Here is a 23,993-nt window from a genome sequence, read left to right on the forward strand (position 1 = left end):
TCTCTCTTTCTCTATCTCACACACACACACACAAACACTGGTCCATTAATGATGATGGGCTGGTGGAAGATAAAAGCAAGGTTCAGGGATCATTTCATACGCTCTACTGTCCTGAACACGGCGAGAGTTTGAGTCCAACTAAAGAGAAATGAAAGCACATTTTTCACCTTTTAGTGCTAAAATTACTGCTGCCTGTTTCTAAAAATAAACTCCAACACTGACAATGACTTGAATCTTAAAAAGTAATGCCTTCTGAACGCCTGACGATGCTTTAAGTGATAACAGTGATGCAGTATTCATGCAAATGTCTTCTGATGAGAATATTTTGTGGTAATTACACATGGAGGAGAGTAATTTTGACAACAGAGGAAGGTAATAATTTGTGGAGATACAAATGATTTTAGATTAGGCTAATTGGCCAAAGATTTTTCTCTTTTTGAGAGCTAAATCTGAAACTGTCATTATCTTCAGTGGGAGAATGTGAATGGAATATGTTAAGGTGGGGGGGGAGAAGGAAAAAATAGAAGTTGGCAGATTCGGTTGTAAAGAACAAACCCCGGTGGTAATTATCATCCATCCCCCTCTGGGCAGGAGAGGGAGCAGCAGCAAGAAAATGAAAAGTTTTGCTGTTGCCACAATTAGGAGAAGAAATTACAAAATGTGAATTTGAACAGCAGTGAGAGGAAGGAAGTAAATGTTTTTCACAGGGGCTCATTAATCATCTTTAAAGGCAGTGAATGTTGATTAAAAATCAGCATTTGAAACAGGATATGTATTGTCTCTGGTAAAAAAAAAAAAAAAAATATGACAGTGTAGTTATGACTAACAAGCTGAGAAAAGAGAAGAGGGAAAAGAAAGTGGGAAAGTGGGAAAGTGAGAGGAAGAGCAGGCAAAAAATGAATTAATTCAGTTCTGTAGATGCAATGTAAAATGCCACTTTAAGCCTTAATGTCTCAGACTGCAAGTATCCTCAGAATAGATGCTGGATCAGATTGGAGCTCAGGTCAACACCTTGGCCTCTTTGTCGTGTTCTTTGAGCCATTTCTGAGCAGCTTTTGTGGTGTGGTGGGAGCATTGTCCTGCTGGGGGAGGCCCCTGCCATTGGGGAGTGCTTTTGCCATGAGGGGGTGCGCTTGGTGTACAACAGTGTTTAGGTGGGTGGCACGTGTCAAACTAACACTCAAATGAATCGCAGCACCCAAGGTTTCCTAGTGGAACATTGTATCGTAATGAAATGTTACTTCATCTGTCAGTGGTTTTAATGTTGTGGCTTATCTCTCTCTGTGTGTATGTGTGTGTGTGTGTGTGTGTGTGTGTGTGTATTAGTCATTAAGTTGTTTATAAACCTCAGGTTACAGGCACCATGTGTAATAATCTATGTATACAAATAGATGATTATATCTAAATATATTTAGACATTTACAACAAACTCCAAGAGCACTCTGCTGGGTACTTTAATGTAGTGGTAAATCATATTGTATTATATTGTATATTGTTGTCGTTAAACAAAACTCTTTGTGCTTTTACTTTTACATTTTTTTGGATGATGACATGTCCTGTCAAATCTGAAAGGGTGGAGACAGACAACAGAGGAGGAGGTGAGAGGAGAAGAAGTGGAACAGTAGGGATAGATGGATGAGGGAGAGAAGGAGTGCGGGAAAGGAGGAAAAGATGGAAGGACATCCTTAGGGAGGGATGGAGAAGGAGAGGAGTGAAAGAGGTGGAGGTGAAACCGGGATGGGGTGGGTGAAGGAGATGAGGAGAGACGAGGAATGAAAGAAATATTTAGGAAAAGATTTAAAAAAAACATCATCCCACAACAGACAACTTAGTTTAGCATTCAACACGTGTCGCGAGGAAGTGATGAGGAGAGAGAGAGAGATGGAGGGAGGGAGGAAGAGAGAGAGAGAGAGAGAGAGAGGGAGGTAGAGAGACGTTGCTAGGTGACGGAGCGTACATACTGAATTTTAACAAAATAACGGGAGAGGAGAGAGTGAGTGAGAGGGACAGAGAGGTAGCAGTCAGCAACATGTAGCCTCGCCGAGTGGAGGAAAGGTCGAAACTGTGAGTGCGCGTGATTCTCTGCTTTTTTTGAGAGAGGGGGGGTTGATATGTTTTCGCTTCATCCCGAGGACATTACCCCGCAACATTAGAATCGATCAGGCTCTATGCCGCAGGAAATGTCCAGCGGAGGGATGGACGGATGGATTGTGGTGCATGGAGAGAAGACGCGGAGAGCAAAAAGAGAAGAAGAAGAAGAGTGTCGGGCTCCTGAAAACAGTGAGTAAATTCTTTTCATGTCTTATTTTGGACCCTCTTCTCTCTCTGTCTGCCTCTCCTGTCTTCTGCGCTGAAGGTGAGGATGTTGCGCCGTGTCTCAGACAACTGTCTCCGGCTTTGCCCTTCACATTCCGGCTGTTGGATGTGAGATGCTGCTGCATTTCACCGGGGCTTGTTGTGTATGTATGTGCAGCCCGGGCCATGAGCCGGGGAGGACGCAGCCGGCCGGTGCGCGAGGCTTTGACCCCTCTGTCATTGATGCGCGTGCACGCCGATGTGGCCATGTACGTAGAGCTGTCTTTCACCCAGACGCGCACGAACATGTACGGACCGGTGCGCAATCCCTCCATCCCTCCTCTGTCTGTCCCTCTCACACGAATGAAGTCTGAGCACAAGTTGCGGTCAGTGACAGACAGATGCAGGCAGCTGTGATTCAGATGTGACATTTCTGAAAACCCGCATCCATGCCTCCCGCGCGCCTGCGATCTCACTGTGCTGGCATTTGCATTCTGCAATTTACCAACCGGTGGTTGCGCATATGTGCGTTATGCCCTCTCCAGCGACTGTCTTGACCGCACCGAGTGGAGTCACATCTTTCCAAGCCCCCCATCCTCCCCCTCTCCTCCCAACACCCCACCCCCTCTCCCCCCATTCAGTATTATTAGCTGTAGGGCAGTTATCAGATCCAGGATCAGTCGTCTGTGTGCGTGCGTGCGTGTGTGTGCGCACATCAGCAGCTGGTGCACCAGCAAGCAGCAGGCTGTGTGTGTGAAGATCACTCCCCAGGACAGACAGGGGAAATTGGGATTCAGAGCTAGGAGTGTACCCCCCCTCCCCACCACCCCAACCACACACACACACACACACACACACACACAAAATTCCTGAAAGCACGATGAAAAATAAGACCACTAGCACTGATGATAATGTACTTTCACTTGTGTGTGTGTGTGTGTGGCTGATTCAACAGTTTGCCTATACGCTTTGCTTGTGCCCAGTGTGAATTGAATTTCCAGTCATGTAGTGTAAACACACTATCATCCCTTCCATTTCTATACAGGAGCCTGTATGAGTGTTTTTGTGTGGTCGAGCCCATAATGGAGTTACATGGCAGAGTGGGAGCTGATGGTCAGTGTGCCATTAGCAGTAAAGACTCCTCTTTTCTTGGCTGAAGTGCTTCAGATGCATGAAACAAGCGGTTCAGCGTGTGGAGATGCTTTCCTCCCTTGCTGCGATGCTTGCAGGTATCGCTCACTGCTTTCCACTAAAAGCATCAAACTGCGATACCACCTGCTCTGATATCTGATGTCGAACATAAAATAGAAACTAGTCTGGCATTTTTCCTTTTTCTTCAGAAACAGTATCTCTACAGTGCCTGTATAAGGGCTCTATCAAGAGCTGCTGGGAATCATCCCAACAATCTATATTCTGTGTTGACTGACATTTTGGACACGTTTGTATGACCTTGTGCCCCGAGTAGTAGAGGAAAAAAAAACTATCTTGGCTGCACTGTTTTCCTGCTTCCACCATTTTGAGTCTGTCGACTGCTGAGGCAGCAGAGTTTTCATGATGCTGTTTCTGAGGCCAGCGGACTGTTTGGCTCAGTCCAGGCATTTTATCTCTTGTTAGGTACTTAAGCCGGACAAGGTGTGATGGATAAAGATGGTGGCTTCTTGGCTGAGACCCTCAAAGGCTCGCAAGCCTTATTCCATATTCACTCTCACCCTCCCTTTTTTGAGGCCATCACGCTGCCAAGGCATCACGTGAGCCTCAGGTCATCCACATTGCATTACTTCAAAGGTGATGTGGATGAGGAGGGTTTTTTTTTCATGTCAGCCACCTTAAAATGAAACAAGAGGATAAAGATGGTGATCAGAGCTACTGACAGGTTCACTGTGGGATGGACCATGACAGGCTCAGTGCCCTAACAGTAGGAAAAATAGTGAAGATAACATGTTGATCTCTGACGTAAGGTGACCTGTTGAAAAGTCCCTGAATCTATCTGCTCTCTCTTGCAGAGCTACTGTCAGGACCTCTGTGGCTGGCTCAGCCCTGACGTAAATATAGAGACATCCAGCAGCAGTCAGTCAGCTGTCAGGCATTTAAAGAGTGGGCATAACCATCTGTCATTCTTCTTGATCTGAAATTATGCACAAAACTTCCTCCTTACTTGAAATATGGAGATGGCTGACAAAGCAATCAAAACATCTGAATGAATGAGTTGATTAACACCAAATTTCAGAACATCCACAGCCATCCTGGACTTTTATTCTGCATTCAACTTTTTATTAATCATAGATGCGATCTTTCATCAATCATAGTTTGTTAACCTTAACCACAATCTTTCTTTAACTGTAACCATTTCCATGTGCATATTTTCTGTGAATTCAAAAAATGTAATCCGTGATTTTGCTGAATTGTTTAATATTAACATTCTTGTTGCACTGAATTTCTGGACAGTCATCTTCTACTGCTACTGTTCCCTGGTGATATGTTGCTATGTTGTTTTTTCTATGTTTGTTTTTTCTTAGCCTGTTCAGAACACAGAACACAGAACACGCCAAAATAAGCACGAGTTGTTGCTTTCAGTTTGTCGCTGCACCGTGTCAGATGAAATCTAAATAAAGTGAAACCTTTGTCACCAGGGCTGACGCCATGTTGTTTGGAGGCTCCGTTCACAATGAGTAGTAGCCTGTTGTGCCTTCAGTGTTTGGTATGTGAATTGTATGTTATGGCATTCACAGTCACCAGATCTCAACCTAGCTGAAAACCTATGGGAGACTTTGGAGTGACATGTTAGACAGCGCTAACCACCACCGTCACAACTCCAAATGAGGGAATATCATCAGCTGATGTTGGTTTTACCTGTAATTTACCCCCAGTCTGTTTAAGTCCTGCTCTGAATACATGCATGTGCAGCTTCTAAGAGATGTAACTAAGCTAACTAAAGAAGCAGGCAGACAGCAGCTGCACATTATAGAAATGAATAAAAGAAAAGAAAAGCAGGGAATTAGAGTCAAGCCCGAGACAAGACAGAGACAATCAGGTCGGAGGCTGAGACCGACAGCTTTTAGTCACAAGACGATCATGACCACTCCTCTCTGCAGAGTCACGATGTCCAGCAGTAAGAAATTAGCACATTCATGCTTTATACAATGTTGCTGCACCAGAGCATGAAATTTACAGTCGATGTCCACAGGTGGATGAATGTGTAAGCAAAGTAATGCTGCCTTTTTCACTGAACGAGAGCAGCAAACACTGTTCTTCAAACTGTTCAAATATTTTTGAACAGTTTGTGGCTCTAGTTCTCATCATCATCGTCATAAAATAAGAGGATGTTTGGGGAGAACTTGCTAGTTTTTAAGCCTGCTGATGTAACATAGACAGGTGTATAAGTGCTCTTCACCAAGCTAATGTTACTCATACTGAGACAGTAATAATGTGAGACATGAGGGAGCACAGACCTCATTTAATACATGTACAATCAGAGAATGATCCGGTGGTTGAACACGTTACATTATCTGTACTTCAGCGGTAAAAGGCTAAAAGTACTTTGCCATGACTACTATTAAGGCTGAAACTAAACATGGATCACAGTGATGTTTGTTTTCGCTTATTGGATGGGCATGAATTATTTGCCTTTTTTTAATCAAGATGAATGTGAGTACTCTTTCCCTGGACGTTTTGCTTCAGTACGAGCAGGGCTGTTGCTTGGCGTAAGTCGATCTTACTTTGAAGTACAATAGCAGACACCAGTGCAAACTAGGTGTTTGGATGTTGAAGCTCTGAAGGATTTGGATCAGCCCAAGTTTGAGCACACCGATATGTCATATGTACTTACTGTCAGTTTTACCTCAGGATAAAGTATTTTAGATAATCTGGTTAAACAGTTAACTAGTATCAGTTAAACTGGTCGTGTACAGCCTGTCTGATTGTCTCTCTGCTCATTTTTCTTGTCCTGTCAGACTTTGTTTGAACGATGTTGCTGTATTCTTAGATCCTGACAATTACTTTGGTGAGTGCGATGTTATCAATAAGATCCAAGTTGTGCTAAACTGCAATTATCCTTTAAACTGCCATGAAGCTGCTTAGCCTTTTGGGTTGTCTGTGTGAGCAGATTGTAAAATTAGTTTAGAACAGCCAACAGCATCTGTTAGCTTGTGATAAATGTAGCTGGAGTTAAGAATGTGCTATCAACCACCTGTAATATGAAGGAGGGATGAGGAGAAATGTGAGATGGTAGGAAAGAGCGGGCTGAATGTAGGACAGGAAGGGACAAGCGAGGAAAGAAAGGACGGCAGGGAGGGAGCAAAGGCAAGAAGAAGAAAGCAAAGGAGAGAGAGAAGAAATGAAAGGAATCAGAGCTTCCACTGCAGAGATGCCTCTGTGAAACCTGCCACCTGGTCTGCTGTGTCTCCCTGTGTTTGAATACAACAGTAGGAGTTGTCATGTGTCATCACTTCCCACAATCCATCACAGCGTAGTGGCGGCGAAGCAGAGCGACAGGCAGACAGACAGAGCGACTGAAGGCTGATGTTGTCCGTCTGTGTCTCTCTCTCTCTCTCTCTCCCTCGCTCTCTCTCTTCCTGTTGTCGGTCTTCCTCTCTCACCCTCTGTCTCTTTGTCTCTGTCTGTTCACCACAATCACACACATTTAATTGTGACACTAAGCCGTCTGAATACTTCATTTCATTCACATAATCCCCAAGTGTTGGTGAAACACACTCTCTCTTTCATGTGTGTGGGAGTGACATCATAGCCACTGAAGGGCTGCGACAGGCTAAATGAGTTCAGCCATTTTGGGTTGGTTTTTTCTGGGATTCGGCCCGACTTTATTCTGGTTTCCTTTTGTTTATTCACTTTGTTTGAGCTTCCTTTCCCTTTGGCCTTTTTCCCTTCCTTTATTTCTTGCTCCCTTTCTTCCCTCTGCTTTTTTGCTCTGTCCCTTTGACTTCACATCCTGTTGTCTTTTTCTGTTTCTCTTCTTACAATTTCATTCCTCCATTTCCCTGTGTTTCCTCATGTTCTACCACTTCTCCTCTTCCCTCCCTCCCTCCTCCTCCTTCTTCTCTTTGCATGTCTTTTGCATATGTACCTCATTCCCTCAATGTGTTTTTCCTTCATTCTTCCTTTCTTAGTTTGCTATCCTCTCTTCCCACTTCTATAAATCCTTTCTTCTGTTTTTTCTCCTCATCCTTCCTCCTTCTTTCCTTCCTTCCTTTCTAGATTTAATCCATTCTCCTTTCCTCCACTGCCTTCCTCCATATCTCGCCTTACACCATTCCTTACTCCACTCCCTTCCTATGTTCCCCTTTTATTCATGTCCTCTCCTCTTCCTCATTCCTCCGTTCCCTCCCTCCCTCATCCAGAACATTCATATCTGTTGATTTCTTTTTTCATCCTCTCCTCTTTATCGGTGCGCTCCATCAGCTGCTGTGAATGGATGCCTGAGAACAAGGAGATGAATGGACCCGCATTCATCTCTAGGTGTGTTTCATCACGCTCGGACATGACACCCCCCCTCCTCCTGTGTCCCACTGCGTCCCACCCCTTCTTACACACACACACAAACACACACACACAAACACAAAAAACCAAACACACAGACATAATCACACACTCTCCTTCAGCGTATCTGATGCAGGGTCAGGGCCAGTATTAACAGTATGGAGAGGAAACTAAGTGGACCAGCGGCCTGCAGTGTCAGATCAGGAGTGATTGGTGCTGGGATGGGGGAGGAAGGAGGGAGGGAGGAAGCAGAGGAAGGGAGGGGGGGTTAGGATGAAGAGTGAAGGATGGTTGGGGTTAGGGAGATAGAGGGGAGTCAAGAAGAAGAGAGGACACAGGAAGATTAAAAAAAGTAAAGGAGGCAGAAAAGAAAACAGAGAAGTGCAAGGAAAGAAGAGAAGGAGGGGTCAGAAATCAGAGAGTAGGGAGGGTTCGAAAAAAAGGAAGGACAAGGGAGGAATGAGATGGAGGGAAAAAGAAGGTGGAGGAAGGGAAGAAAGTAAAGGAAGGATGACACCAGGGAAAAAGAAAAAAAGGATAGTAGGTTATAAATGAAAGGATTAGCTAGAACACAAAAACTGGAGGAAGGAAGAAGAGAGGTGAATTAAAGAGAGAAGATGAAACATCCAGAAAGAGAGAGGTAAGGAAGAAGTGGGAATGAAGGAAAAAACAGTGGATTGAATACAGGAGGAAGGAAGGAAATTAAAACGACAGGGGGAAAAAGACAGCAGGGAAGGAGGAAGAAGAGATCAAAAGACTTAGGTGGAAAAAAGAAGACTGGGGGAAAGAAAGACAGGAGGAGATAAGAAGTCAGAGGACTGGTAGTGGAAGGGAGCCAGTGGCTGGGAACCATGAGAGACAAGATGCTGCAGTGTCAAAGTTAATCGATGCACGCCGAGTTAACATATGCCATTTGGTGGATGCATTACAATGTCAGGAGCGTGCATGTCTCCAGCAGGCTCGGACTCAGTGGGAGCAACGAGTGAGAAAAAAAAGACAAGATAGCAAAGGCGAGAAAACAGACTGAAGGAGTTCACCAAAGACTGACATGACTCTACAACATACATTTATGAGGGGTGGATTAAATTTGCTCCTTAATTTGACCTTGTTTTGACAAAGTTGTTTTGACCAGTTTTGAGCAGTGGGCCTGGTCGAGTTTCTATGTCCAGCACCACTTTGATTGGCAGAAGATGGTCTGTCACTTTTCTCATTGCCTGCCAGTTTGGGGCATTGACATGTAAATCAACATGTAAATCTTTGTTTGATAATGTTTGCCATATGAAGCATTTCTGTTGTTATTTTCCCCCTGAACATAAATCTGTGGCGATATGAATACGTAGCTGAGCTACACAGTTTTTCTATGTACTGCTTGTTAACTGCAGAAGAACCTCCTGGGGTAAGAGTACCCCTGCTTGGGAACTGAAGATCTCAGTCATAACTTATAAGCTGGTTATTTCCTTGATGTCTGGACACATTTATTACTTATTATTACTTATCATTTTTCCATATTTGAGCTCTATCCACTGAAACTTTAGTTTATAATTTTGATCAGCACAGCTGTTTAAACTGATGAACGATCCTTAACAATGCACATGAACAGGCTCCTCTGAGAATGCTGGTGTTTTTCTGTAAAACATATGGTGTTATTTTTTTGTAGCATTTTCTCCTTTGTGACATATTTTGAGATGGGGAGAGTGACAGATTAGGAGAAATAGAAGTGGATGACATGCAGCAAAATTTCTGGGCCAGATTTAAAACCAGGACATCACATTGACACGGTGCATTATGTGCCTTAACCAACAGACACCAGCTGTGTTTTAATAACAAAAAATGATGGAAAAGTAATACATTTTTGCATAATAACTAAAGCTATTTAGGGTTTTTGCAAATAATAATTCAGCTGCTGCTGTGTTACCTGCTTCTTAATACGAGATGTGAACAGCAACACACAATATGTTGTTCGAGGAAAGGTGTCTGGTCTCAGTATGCAGGGTGGAGCTGCTTTTCTTTTCTGGTTTTTCTTACTGTCTGGGTCAGGTGTCGTGCTAATCCCTCACCCAGGATTATCCAAGCAGCTACATCAGATATTTGAAGAAAACGTGTCAGAGATCACGTAAAAAGGCAACAGCAGCTGTAAGGAAAGGCAGCAGCTTGTGGAACATGAGAGAGGCAGCTTGAGAGGAGGAGGAGCAGGAGGAGGAGAAAGACGAGGGGAAAAAACAAAAGGACATTCAGCAGAACATTCTGGAATTGAAGTGAACTAACCAGGGGCTCACCGGGCCGGCCTGTCGCTGTAAATCTACATCAGCGGATTAATGTGACTGGAGTCCGCCAAGGAGGGAGGGAGGGAGGTGAGGGATTTGTTCAGTGCACCTGTAACCCCACCTGATGTAGCGCTCAGAGACAAGGGCAGGGAGCAACACAGGGTGAGTGGTGAGAAAACAGATGACGAGAAAAGAAAGAGACGAAGAATACTAAGGTGGAGGGGCTAGCTGCACCTGTAGCACTGCATCACCTGAGGATTGTTTGTAGTCTTTCTCTTTTCTCTCTTTTCCTCCACTTCTTTTTGCTCATTTGTTTCCCTCTCCACCTCCTCCTATATTCCCTTGCCCTTTGCCTGCTCTCTCCTCTCCTCCTTTTGGTTTCTGTCTCTCTCCCTCCTTCTTTCCTTTTCAGCCAACCAGTCAGCTCAGCTCAGCCTCGGCTGCCTATTACCCTGCAGCCACTGTACATTTTTGACTTTGTAGGCTATTAGCCCGCAGCCAGCCTGAATTCCCTTCTCTGCTAAAATCCGAGCTGAATATTGTTAGAGGAGCTTTTGGAGAGGGAGGCAATTTTTGATATGCCGTTGAGAAAATGCCTGCGTGACTCTTCTCGCTGTCAGAGGCTCAGAGCCTGGTTTAGACGAGATCCTTGCCTTGCACCACCTTTCAAGGTTGCAGTGACTACAGCGCAGTGAATGCAATGAAGTCAGTTAGGCAGGGTTCGAATCCCTGCACAGGCCCGGTGGGGGAAGCTGAATGAGTAACACTTTCCCCTCGCCTAAAGACTACTGCCAAGGTGCAGGCACGCAAGGCACTTAGCCCCCAGCTGCTCTGTGGCTAACAGAGGACGACTGTGGTTGTATTGGGGCAAAATGAGTGCACTTGAATGAATGTGAAGCAGAGCAGTGGTGGAAATGAGTGCATGCAACAAAGCCTCTACATAAAGACCCATGACACAACACTCAACCATGTAATGCCAGATCTGCCCAAATACAGCCTTTTTCTGTGGGGAAAATGAATGAAATTTATGTATAAGGCTTTTCAAAGCTGGACCTGTGTGTGTTTTTATCTCTGTAATGGTACTAGGTGCATTGATTTCTGTATTAATTTTCAAGTCAAAGCAGTAATTTTGCCAATGGCAAGCTAAACACTTGTGTAATTTGTGTCACTGCCAGCAAGCGTCATCTCTATTTTTTAACATTGAACAAGCAAAATAAGCAGCAGGCTCGCAGACTTAACTTTCACAGCATGATTGAAAAGCAGATCTCGCTTTTTCATAAAAAAAGAAAAAAAAATCGATACAACAGCTGACACAGTGACGCTCACTGCAGTGGCTGTGGGTGACGCAAATTGTTCAGCTTTCTGTTGGTGAAATTACTGTTTTAACTTCAAAACTGAAATTGATGGACCCTGTGCCACTAGAGAGACAAATTACACAAAGGTTAAAATGTCCAGCCTGTGCTGAATGTCGATAGTATCGAGACAAATATGTGAAAACTCCATTAATTTCACCCATACAGTCATTGCTTTGGAGTCATAACTCCATATGTGGGTCAGACTAAAGTCATATTTAATAATGAGTCACAGGAATAATTTGAAATGCTGCTTTATTTTTTATCCACTGGAAGTAATATATTGGACAAAGTGTTAGCGTTTTGCATATGCAAACGTACAGTTCAGGAATAAGCAGCAGCAGAAATCTAACAGTGGAAATTTATATTTTCCAGAGTTGTAACGATGACACCCAATTGTAAATTTTTGTAGAGCCAGATGACAGAGATGGCTTTAGTTGCTCACAGCTGATGAACAATCAAAAGACTTAGAAATCATTAATAAGCAGCGTTCATCTCTGATATCCAGCGAGGAAACTCAGAAATAACAAGAATTTTAAATAGAGTTGGGTCTTTTTAACAGTGACAGCCCTTCAGGCTCCAGAATCTGGGGATCTTGGGTAATTTACAGTGTTTCAGTTTTGTGAGTGGGACTACGCAGTCAGAGCTCTGGTCAAGAGATTGTTGGGCTTTGTTTCCTGTACATGAAAACCTCTTATCCATTTGGACTCAGAGCCCAACAGAATTAATTGCCACTCTGGGTACAGAGGTCACTGTTGCTCAGTAAAAGGTATATTGTGTTGCTTTACAGAAAATTAAAGCAAGTTAATAACACAAATTTTGTTGGAATTGGAATTTCTACCAAACCTCTAATAATATCATAAAATAGCACAGTTACTGTATTATACAGTCAGTTAATCGTAGCTCTGGTTTTAATGCATGTTCATATTAAAATGGGGTGTTGAGTCATGTTTTAATTCATAGATATTTGTTGTCAGTCAGTAGAAGCGTATGATATGCTATATTATTTGACATTTGACATTCCATTATGAATGGTTGAATTGATTTTCATAGAGGCTTTATGCATTAGCATCTTCACAAGATATACTGTGATGAGTTGGATAAATACCCAGACTGACTGATAGATAATCATGGCACGCTGCCACATGCAAATAATAACTCATATTAAAGTCAGTAGAATAAAAAGTCCTTTTCCCTGCCACACAGCTGTCTCGTGGCATTTGTGTCGGCAGAAGTGAAAAATTGCTTTGACATTTACAACACACACAGAGCTTCAGCGCAACAGTGAGCATAAGTACACAGAAAACAGTATTGTACACATCATGTATGTTCAAGTTCACGGCTCCCACACAATAAGTGGATCATCAGCCTGCTGGAGAAACAGTGGTGATACAGCTGTGGAGTGATAGTTCATCCACCTCTCAAGGAGAAAAAAATGACTTCCTGTAGATGCTGCTGGTTGTAACTGTAATTTAATTTCACCCAACCTCTTCCCCTGCAGCTCCAGAGCCTTTTACCCAGAGCAGTTTCTGCAGGTGCCCCCTATCTGCCCACAGTCCAGCAGACTAATAGGATGATAAGCACCATTTGCTTGAGAAGATCTCTTTAGTTTTACCTAAATCCCCTCTAATTTGCTCATTTTGCCCACTTTAGTAACACCCTTTGTTCACACAATCCAGAGATGAAAATGGTATTGCGTAATCAATCAGCTGTGTACGAGTGATCATTACATTCAGGCAGCGACTTCCCTGCTTCTTACTCTCTGTCCCTTCTCCTTTTTTATTGCTGCATGGAAAATGGATATTCAAGGTTATTTTTTCTTTGCTTTGCCTGCTGCTTATGTGACCCTTGCACTCGTGTATAACTGGCTCCTTGTAATATTAGAGAATTATAAGCTTATTATTCTTGCTGCCAGGTGCTTCAGATGAGAGCGTCGGCTATATGCCTAAACCTAAAAGTGATGTTGCCGTCTTATTTGCTGCTTGTTCTGCTTGTGACGGAGGTATTTAAGTAGACTGCTGAACTGCTTCCTTAAATCCTTTGTTTATACAGAGAAGATTTGCTGAACGTGCTGTTTTTCTTGTTTTCAGCAAGGCACACAGTTGTCTACCCTCTGCCTGTGAAACATGCTGATGTTCAGTGTGTTGCTCAAAAGCTCCCTGGCAGTGAAAGTAGTTGCTGTGGAAGTTGTGACTTCACTAAGCCATGTCGACTTCCCTGATTCTCCCAGCTGTGATTCGAACTGGTGATCAGCGCCAGTGGAAGTTCCTGTGGATATTTAAAGGGCAGAACACTTGGCACAATTGTTTTCTGTGTAATCCCACTCACTGGTGACAATGTGTAACATTATGGGTTGGGATATGCCACAGTCCAATTTCCCACCGTCAAAAGTAGCAGTTTTATCATATTTGCTTGGCAGTTGCATCATTTGACACACTACCACATGATACCATCTTGGGAATTTGGGTTAACTGGTCACAGGTAACTGGATCTGAATGCACACTCTGATACATGGAAGGTAGTTAACTTGGTCTGACTGGCTTACAGCTGGTAGGGCAGCGAGGCAGTCAGGTCAAAAGTAGGCAAACAAATAGAGTACAGAGACATCAGCAACATGAGAGGAAACAGATTTCAGGTTGCAGATGAAAATGTGTAGTATGCCAGTGCCAGCATCCGACCAGATATCAGCCTGAGAGCGGCCAGCTGTAATGGATGTTGTGGAAATGGGAGTGAATATGATGGTTAGGCATAAACAGTGGTTCTATACAGTGTCATTGTGGAGGACAAGTGGTTCTGCATCACAGACACCTTACAATGATCTCCTCTTATCTGGTTTGAAAATGCTCATGACATGTTCTTTGGCGTTTTATGTAATGTTAACATTGATTGTCAACGTCTTTTGCCCGATCACTGGACAAACTGCAAGCGATGATTGGTTGGGGATTCTTTGGGTAGTCTACACCATTATCATCTCAAGAGACACAGATGCTGTGAGGTTTGATCCATGTTTTTAGCATTTAGCTACACACGTGATCTGGCCAAGAGCAAGGGTGAGCAAACCAGCTGTTGCCAACCATGTGCCACGGGGAGCCATCAGTCAGCAGATTTTAATGCCAGTCAAAGACTCCCTCCACTGATTGTCACTCCCTTAAACAGAGGGGGAAATCACCTGCAGACCCTTGGCTTTCAGTGGCATATGTTATGCTATACCTGCTACATTGGTGACTGCTGATCAAGGAGAAACTTGGTGGACAAGTGACTGGTGGTGATGGAGGCAGGAAACTTGACAGCCAGTGGGCAGGAGAGGAATGACAGGTCTTAAAAACCTTACACGACCAACATGACAACCCCCGACTGAGTGCAGCGGCAGATATTTAGTTCCTAAATGCCACAGGCCTGATTCCACAGGAAAGAAGAGTGATTTGGAAAATTCTAGAAAACATGTTGGAAACGTGAAAAAATTAACTGAGCAGTAAGACAAAGACAGTGCATGTCGCAGCATAACATAAAATATATTTTTTCTGCAGTAAATGATAAAATGTAAATCAAAGCTTTTTCTTCCTATCGTCCATCTTCTCCTTAGTTTTTCTCTTTAGCGTTTGTTTTCAAGGTTCCTGAGCTGCCAGCTTCTATTTTCTAACCTCTGATAAAAATGACCTTGTGAGTTTGTGTGCATTCACAACGTGTCCTGTGTCCTGATTTGAGAAGATCCAGTGTGATTATCTGGTGTGTGAGGTAAATAATTCACATGTTCTCAGTCCAGCGGAGCAGCTTGGTGGCTGTAGGGCAGCTTCTCTGTGAGGATATATTGTGTACCGGCATTTATAAATGTGGAGGAAGATGGTGTTGTAAAATAATGCAATAATGTTATGTAATGTAATGCTTTATTGATCCCTGTAGAGATTATTTTAAGGTGCAAATATACAAACCAGATGTATCCTTCAGACAAAAAATTATAGCGAGCTGAATCAAAAGCAACAGAAAGAAATAAGAGAAAAAAGAAAGTTCAATAGTTAACACCAATGCTCATAAACTAATTTATACTTGATATGGTTTAAAAATGGGGGTTCATTGTAGCAAACATAATATTGGCTCCAGTTTTCTGTGTCAGTGCAGGAAGATGTCATGTCCATTTGCAGGTTGAATGCATAGAAAATAAGAGAGTATGGAGACTGGAGGTGGTGTCCCAGGTTAGGTTTAAATTTTTCCTGTTTATTTCTTCTTTTCTTAACATTTTTTATTTTAATTTGAATTGCTGCGTGCAATTATTGCAACACTGAAAGGTTGCAGATGAATGTAATTTCCAGGAGATAATGTTCTGTTTATCACCTGGTGTAAATCTTCCCAAACAAAATGCTTCCCTGCTTAAATGAAAATCAAAGAGAAGTCACCATTGACAGTAAAGGCTACACCAGTGAAATTTGTCTTCAGGTGTGTCAGCATCCTATACTTTGTGTGCCCAGCGCTGGGTTGTATTTTTCAGAGGCTTGTTTTTCAAAAAGCTTCATGTCTGCCTCTGTTACTGCTACCCCCGTTTTTGCTCTTCAGTCTCTCTCTTTTCTAACAGTGAGAGACACTGAATGACAACAACAGACAGCATAAAGCAGATCTCTATCCCCAAATCACCTATGGCAAATCTTTCTCCTTATTCTGCCTTGACCTGTCTTCCTGTCATCTGACTTGTGTCCCGCTCTTTGTACCTGTCTGAGCCTGACTTTCGTTTTTTTCTCAGTTTGTCTTTCAGCCGTTATTTATCCAGTTTAGGGTTTTGCTGAGCTTGCATGCTCTTGTACCTGTTTCACATTCATAGCTACAGTTTCACATTTTCAGGGTGACTCTTGATTGTTTTGTGAGCAACGGGTGCAGTTTGCCCTTGACTCTCTACAGGTTTAGTTTCTGTGCAGTTTTTGACTGGAAACTGATTATTTCTGCACATCTGATTCTGTATTTGTATTTTATCTTTTAACCAGCCCAGGTTAGCTTTCCTCCTAGCTAGAGGCTAGCTTTAGCATTAGGCAACCAAATGGGTGCTAGCAGGTTAGCAAATAGTAACAACACAATTACAGTTACTCTGTGCATGAGGTCAGATTTTCTCCATCAGTATTTGAGTATTAACATGTTTTGAGACTTTCTGCTTTCTTAGAGGAAAATATTCTATTTTTTATTCTATTTTTTACAGTGGGAGTTTTCTGTTCATTTGCTGTTTTTGCAGGTTTTATGTTTGAATAATATCACAACCTCATAAAATAAAATGAATTTTTGTATCCTAACAGAATAAGGCTGTTGGCCCACCCGAACTCACTACAACATTAAAACACTGCCTGTGGGTTAACACATAAATAATTTAATGCTGTTTAATATTCTTCACTATGAGTACTTTTACTTTGAAACAAAAGTAGACTACACCCTTTTGTTAATACATTCATACTTTTAGTTTTGTGTTACAGTAATCCAATTTGGGGTCTAGGCTGACAGGACTGTTTACTTTTAATGTAATGTAACTGGGTGGGTGCACGCTGATATCATGAATCTGTTTTTAGGCTTCTTACTGAAATTTTAATCAGGAGAGACCATTGAGAGCATTGTCGATACGTAGGAGATTTAGATGAGATAAACCCATGACAGGCTAGCAATGTGTACTGTACTGGCATGGAAAGTGGGGGTCAGCATCACAAGCAGCATGCTGAAAGTGCAGCTAATTGGCTCCAGTGTGTGTTAGAGGGGGAATGGTAGTTTTAGGTTCACTGATCACATGGAGTGAACCAGCTGAGAGATGAGTTTTGAATGTTAAGTAGAGAGCAATAAGTGTATGAAATTTGTATGATCTTTTCAGCATGCCTCTGCATGAAGCTGATTAATATCCCCCTCATTCTTTTCTTAAGCCCCCATCTCCACACACTCGCACAATAGCTGTTGTATCGTCTTCACAGGAGACCCCTCAGTGTATCCACTGCTTCTTACATTTTGGTGATTTTACTGTGGCTCCTCAGCAGTGTTTGGATTAGTTGGACTGAATTCACTGTGGAGTGTTGGTGCCACATAAGCAACAGGTTTTTTTTCTGGGTAATTTCTGGGTCAGTTTTCTCAGTGGAGTTTGGCTTTACTGTTGACTATGACAATAACACTACCATGGTGAGAAGTTAGGGTTTTTGTTTATTTCCCTTTACCTGCGTTAAAGGCTATTATCTTTAGCTGTATGTTTAATGAAATATGAATGTCTCTTGAAATTATTCGTACTATCCCTTTACTCCATTGGTTTTGTTTCTACATTTCTTCCAGTATGGTTTTTTTATCTTATAACCGCGGGGTCCCCAACTTCCAGGCTGCAGCCCGGTACATACGCTGCAGGGATGCAAGGAAACATTTTGTGGTTCAGCTTTTTTTGCTGAACAATGATTAAATAACTGTAAAGGCTTCATGTGGTGAATTTTTCTTCCGGAGCTCTTTTAAGAGATTAAAGTTTGTAACCTGTTTTTAAACATTTGCGTACTCAGAAGGAACCAATGGGCTTGTTGCTGAGGGCCACAGACAGGTTCAGAAGTCAGTAACTATTTAGAAATGGAGTAAAATATCATTGTTTTTGGTCTTTCAATGGGATTTCTTGACAGTAACAAAATGTAGAACAACAGTTTGGCATATGTCGTGTTCTCATTACTATTGCAACTAACTACCATCACTTTAAGTAGGTAAAATGTTTGACCTACTTACAAATGTCATGATGCTACTGACTAATGTCTAACCTATTTTCTAGTCACAGCCATCTGCCGATCGTCACCAATATCTTCAGTATAAAATCTACAGTTCAGCAAAAGGTTGTGAGCTCTTGTTTTAACAGCCCCCGAAATGTCTGCCCCATTTCCTCCTCACAAACATCCACCTTTTATTGACACCATGTAAAAAAAGCTCAGTGAGTTCCGGCCACCTGCGTTCCTCGGTTTCAGCAAACAAAACTAAAATATTGCCACTTTAGTCCCAACCCCCCAAAAAACAAAAAAAAACAATGAAGGATGGATGCTTCAGAACTGTCTGCTGCAGAAAAATAAACAGCTATGACTCTAAATGTCATCCCTCTATATCTCACTACTACCATGTTATCTACCTATTCCTTATCACATCTCCATTTCAGTTTTGCAATAAGAGGTCTTTGCCTTTTGCCAGTCCTCTCAACTCCAACCTCTTGTCGCCTGTTTACTCCTCTGTCCAGCATGCATCTATTTCTACCCTGTACAATTCATGCAGGGAACAATGCCTCTCTATCTTCACCCTTTCAACTCCTCATTTCACTTCCAAATGAGCAAATGACGCCTCATCTTTCCCTTATTCCTGAGTTTCTTCTTTTTAAGGTTTTTCTTAATATCATCTGTGGCCTCCTTCCTCCTGTCCTACATCTCCTTCTCCCACAGAGACTCGAGATAATGTTTCTCAAGCATTCATACCACTTGAGAGGTCCCTGAATTTACTCAAACTTTTCAGCTGTGGCATAAATAAACCATGACTTCTGAGATAATCAATACATCTCTGAAATCCATTTTCATGATGAAATCATTGGCCAAAAGACTCCTGGAAACTACCAAAGGAGGAGGCTCCCAGTGGACATCAAAGCTAATCTCATAAATTTGCACATAAATAGACTCACTATATAAAGAAGACAACAATATGCCCTACACAGGCCAGGAAAACAGGCAAAAATGCTGAATGTCAGACAAGAGACGATGACTTTTCTAGGGCACTGGAGGTCAGAACTGCTCAGGATACATTTTGCATACAGCCCCATGCCCCTCAGTTAGAAGTGCAACACACTCCTTTCCCCAAAGAAATACAGTTTCTCATTTTTTCCTGCAATTGACACATCCAGCAGACATGCTGTACGACCCTGGTATTTTAATGTGATGAAAATACATGACTTTAAGAAGGGCAAACCTGTTATATGTGTTGACCTATAGGACACAGTTCCTGCACGATAAACAGACAAAGTTTCTATGAACTTTCTGGACAATCTAATGCTTCAAGTTGTCCACAACTTTATTTAAAAATGAGACACCATCTAACATTTTATTAATTTTGATGAATTGCCTTATTTAAAATCCCATATTTTTCCTTATTTTGACCTTGAAAATAGGATTTTGACAAATGACAAATGTCAGTCCTTTTTGTCTGGGATTTCAGCCTTATACTGTCTTCATCAGTGATGGATGTAGTCAAAAGCCCTGGAATAAAATAGTAAGTAGACCTCGATTTGGAATTTTGTCAAACTAATGTTTCCACAGACAATGGGAATGTCTGACAAGTCTTGAAAGCGCCACCAGCTCTTGAGCTTACATGTCAATAGATCCATCTCCATGACAACTGAGCAAAGTCTATTTACTGATAAAGACAATACAAGTAATAAAATTAAAATTCAAAAACTAAAGTAAATGGACCTTTAGTTTTGTCAAATTATCTGGCAAGGGTCTCTCTGATTCTTAAGTATTTTCGACTTGGTGTGAAACCTTACTCTCAGCTTTAATCAATGATAAATAAAAGGCATAAACTACCTGCCAGGAAGTATGTTCATCCTTCTGAGACGAGACAGGAGACAATGAGTTCAGCAGCAGCTCATCCAAGTCGGCTTCAAACATTGGCTGAGGTTGGCGGTGTCCAGCTGCAAGGTCACACTAAAAGACAACATTACTTGATTGCCAGAGACAGAGTAATTTGCTTGGCTCTTGTCCTTGCAGCCTACCCAGACCTCTACTTTAACATTCCCCAAGTGAAGTGAAAAATGACTTCTTCAGACTCGTTGATGTATGTAGCTGTATAACTGCAAAAGAAAATCATTTGTGTCTGCTCTGTAATTTTTATGCAGCAGTGGTGCTCGCGGGTGTTTCCAGTTTCTGTCCCACATCTGTCCCTGTTTTGGTCCCAGTTGTGGTTCTCGTTCAGGTTGAAGTGCTAAAATTGTTTTTCTTCTTATGTTTCATCATAATGAAAACATTAATTTCAAACGTTAGGATTCGACCTACTTGTGCTTTGGGGGGAAATTAGGCTTAATTATACTGTTATACTGTTAATTTCATATACTCTGCAGCAGTGGGAGGACTGCTCTCACTATATTGAGCTACAGCCATTCAATAAATACAGAGGAAAGCTATAATTCTTTTATTATTATTCTTTTGTCTTGGTCAAGCTATGCTGTTGTTTAGATAATGGTAGGTTTGCTGACTCATGCTTGACTTGAGGACATAAGATTCAGATTTAAATGAAGCAGTGTGTGTTGTGGGCTTATAACCAAGGCAACATGCATGCAAGATCTATTCATTTGTCTCAACTACAAATGAGCATGCAGGAGATTTTAATCACCAGCATTTTTCAGCCTTAGGTCAGAGCAGAATGGTGTTAAAATATGTTTGCGGACAATTACACCATCAGTGATTGCTCAGGTGTTATAAGACTTCTTTGTCTGCAGGAAGTTTTGCACAATGAACGTGCACTTTTACAGCAACGCTCCGTTTCTTCATGTTCACATCTGCACAGTCCTCTTCTGCCGAGCAAAGAGCAGCTCCACATGAGTAGCTGAGGGTTTACCGCATTGCTCAAGGGTACATCAGTGCAGTAACAGCTTACTTAAGAGTGCTACTTGTGCATTTTCTCTGTTCAGAGTAAAAACAGTCTTCTACTCAATATACTGATGGTTAACTGTTGGTCTTATAGAAAGATACTATTATTTGCAATGGTAACATTTATTTCTAATTATAAGGCCTAAAGAACTAAAGAAAAATCCAGACTGAATGGGTTAATCACTACACAAAAGGCTACTTTAAGAAGCAATAATGTAATATAGATCAACATAATCCCATTTGTACAGTTACTATTACAGGTTTCTAGAATTTCCACTTGTGTGTTTTGTATGTTTTATTAAAACCAGTTTTTCCTCAGACGTCTGTAAATGAACAGGATGTTTCACACTGGTAACTCACTTTGTAATTCCCTAGCCTGTTTGATCAGGTGTTTGGTTCACAAAAGTGATGCAAAATGGTAAGCTTTTTACTTAAACTGAGTTTGCTGAGGCATAATGTACAGGGGGCAGTGGGAAAAAGAGGTTTTGGATTTGTGTTTTGTTTGCTCTTTTCACAGGGTTAAAGTCTTTGTGAACAAAAATACTGTCACATATTCCCACTTAGATATGGAGAACCTGTTAGGGACAGCAGATATGGAGCCACATTAGCATTAATTTGGAATCATGTTTGTGTCCACCGTAGGAGTACAGGCCCAGTATTCATTCTCCTCTGAGAAAACGATTTGGCTCTTTAGCAGCTAAATGCTCAACAAGTTCACAGAATAAAGATTAGTGTCCAGTTTCCTTTGATAAAAGCTGTAGTACTGAGCCATACAGTTGTGGGCTTTAAAACCAAAACAATGAGCTGAAAGATGCTAAAAAGCCTTGTAGCGCTGAGGGTAACTGCAGAGAATTCTGTGTGGTGACACATTTTTAACACAAGAATATTGATTAGCACAACTTTGACTTAGATTTTTTTGTATTTATTTGACAGAAGCTTTTCAGTTGCTTTAGCAGGGATTCAAGCAGGGCAACTATTTCAATACTATTCACCAACACTGTGTTGTGATCACCAAGCAATTTGACAGCCTCCACCCTTCAAATTGCTCCTGCTTGTTTTTTTTCAGGCATGAACTGAGTGCTTATTTTCATTTCACGGTGCTGTTCATGCCAACAAGAGGCATAGTTTTAGTTGCATATTTGGTTTATGGGCACAATAGAACAAAGCAGTTATGAGGAACCTCTCATGCCTCTCTTTCCTGCCTTTTCTTTCTCTATGTGGTCACATTTGCTTCACATCTTTCCTTAGATCTTTTCGGGACTATTTTAGATGAGCATTTCATGGTAGCAGTAATACTATCATGTTCCTGTGGCTTTGACCTTTATCCACACCTTTCTACTTGATGCTTGTAATGCTGGTGATGTAAGAATTGGACCTTCCACTGTAACACACTGAACATGTAACACCTAAAAAGTTTAAAGCTCTACAGACATTTAAGGTCTAACTAAGAAAACTTTGAAAGCGGGAGAGCAATCCCCCCAAACGCCGTTGCTGTTTTGTCACTTTTTGCATTAATGAAGTGTCCAGATAAGGCTTTAAATCCCAAACCTTTGTTTTGCTAATTACCTCGGCTCCTGTACAAGTGCCCACCAGTGTTTGTGGTGTCTCTTAGTGAACGTCAAACACAAATCATCCCAGATTCAGAGTGGTTTCCTAATTAGTGGAACTGTGCTGCAAATCAATAAATGGTGGTATTGCAAGAAAGCAACTTCTCTTCAGGGGAAGATCAGGAGGGAATTAAACAACTGTTATTGAAAATGACTGGGCCAGTATTATACAAAAGACAATTTGCACTTTGTTTCCCTGATGCTTACTCCACACTATTCAAGGTGTTTTAGAGGAAGGAGAACAATAACAATCCGATAATTGTTTGGGGTTTGTTTACCTGACTCTTTGCTGCTGCTGCTAAAGCTCATGGCTTTTGTGAGGCCTTAACTCGCACTGAAGGAGCAACACTGGGTGGTACACTGATGCATTGTGATCCAGCAATGATGAAGCAACTGTGGGTGGAGGGGGGGAGGCCCTCTGCAGCTGGACACAATGGTTTTTCACAGTCTCCATGCTTGCTGAGTTGTGCCCAAATTCCAGCAACCGAATCAAGTTTGAGTCAAGAAAATTGTTTGTAGAATGAATAACGAGCATCCACCTTTCACAGTCCCAAGTTTAATGATGAAGGAACAGCTGTTGATTTAGTTGAATGATATGTGAATTCAGTTCAATTCTCTTTTCCTGTATTGTTCTTCTCATTTTCTTATATTGTTGTATTATCTTGCATTTATATATCAGTCAGTTGCATAAATGAATGCTTCTCCTGGTCACAGAAATGATCGTCTCAGCATAACAAACAATTAAAAATGAATCATGTAGCTTTGATGTCCATTCAGAGTGGACAGTGTGGTGGAGTTGTCCAAATTTCTTTGTAAAAATGGCCAAATAACAGTTTGAAACTGCAGCAGCAACTGGACAGAACACAGAGTGCAGGGAAAGTTTAGGCCACAACAAATCCAGGGTAGCAGTTGACTTCAAACGGCTCGGCTTTCGCTGTGGATCCCCCCCATGGCTGCTCTGTAATATCAAAGCTGTTGACAGTTTTGGCTCTTGTTCAGACAGACCTTTAAAATTTAATGATACATGTTGCCTGCTTTGGTTTCAGAGCTTTTTTATAACCTTCTTTTTGACATATCATTAATTGTGCATTCATGTGCTGTCGTCTTTGCCGGTTATACAGCTTTCCTGCCTTGAAGCAGGACCTGAACGCCTCTCTGTGTCAGACTGATCGGGACATGTGGAACAACATGGGCCAACATGGCTGACAACATGTCCAATTATAACTGACTTTTGCGTCACCACCCATATGTTTTTTCAAACTTGTAACAACTGCATCTCAGGTGCACATGAATGCATCACTAGTGCTCGGAGTTTTAGTGTGAAAGCTGCATGTTGTTTGCTTTGAACTGGACCGTGCTGGGAGAATTGACTTTGCTTTTATTCCT

At 41.9% G+C, this 23,993-nt stretch overlaps 1 protein-coding gene across 2 annotated transcripts in view; it reads left to right on the plus strand.

Moving 5' to 3' along the window:
• Positions 1–1,792: 1,792 nt before the first annotated feature.
• The window catches only part of grin2da (glutamate receptor, ionotropic, N-methyl D-aspartate 2D, a), a 179,067-nt gene continuing 156,866 nt past the window's right edge, over positions 1,793–23,993 (plus strand). Inside the window, exons 1-2 of one of the 2 annotated variants that reach the window (XM_051068901.1) lie at positions 1,793–2,064; positions 2,178–2,280. The gene's annotated coding sequence lies outside the window, so the exon portion shown is untranslated. Of the gene's footprint in view, positions 2,281–23,993 lie in introns of both variants that reach the window. The other variant, XM_051068899.1, reaches the window with a different exon arrangement.

The sequence above is a fragment of the Lates calcarifer genome, linkage group LG3 (genome assembly GCF_001640805.2).
Source record: "Lates calcarifer isolate ASB-BC8 linkage group LG3, TLL_Latcal_v3, whole genome shotgun sequence".
NCBI classification, from domain to species: domain Eukaryota; kingdom Metazoa; phylum Chordata; class Actinopteri; family Centropomidae; genus Lates; species Lates calcarifer.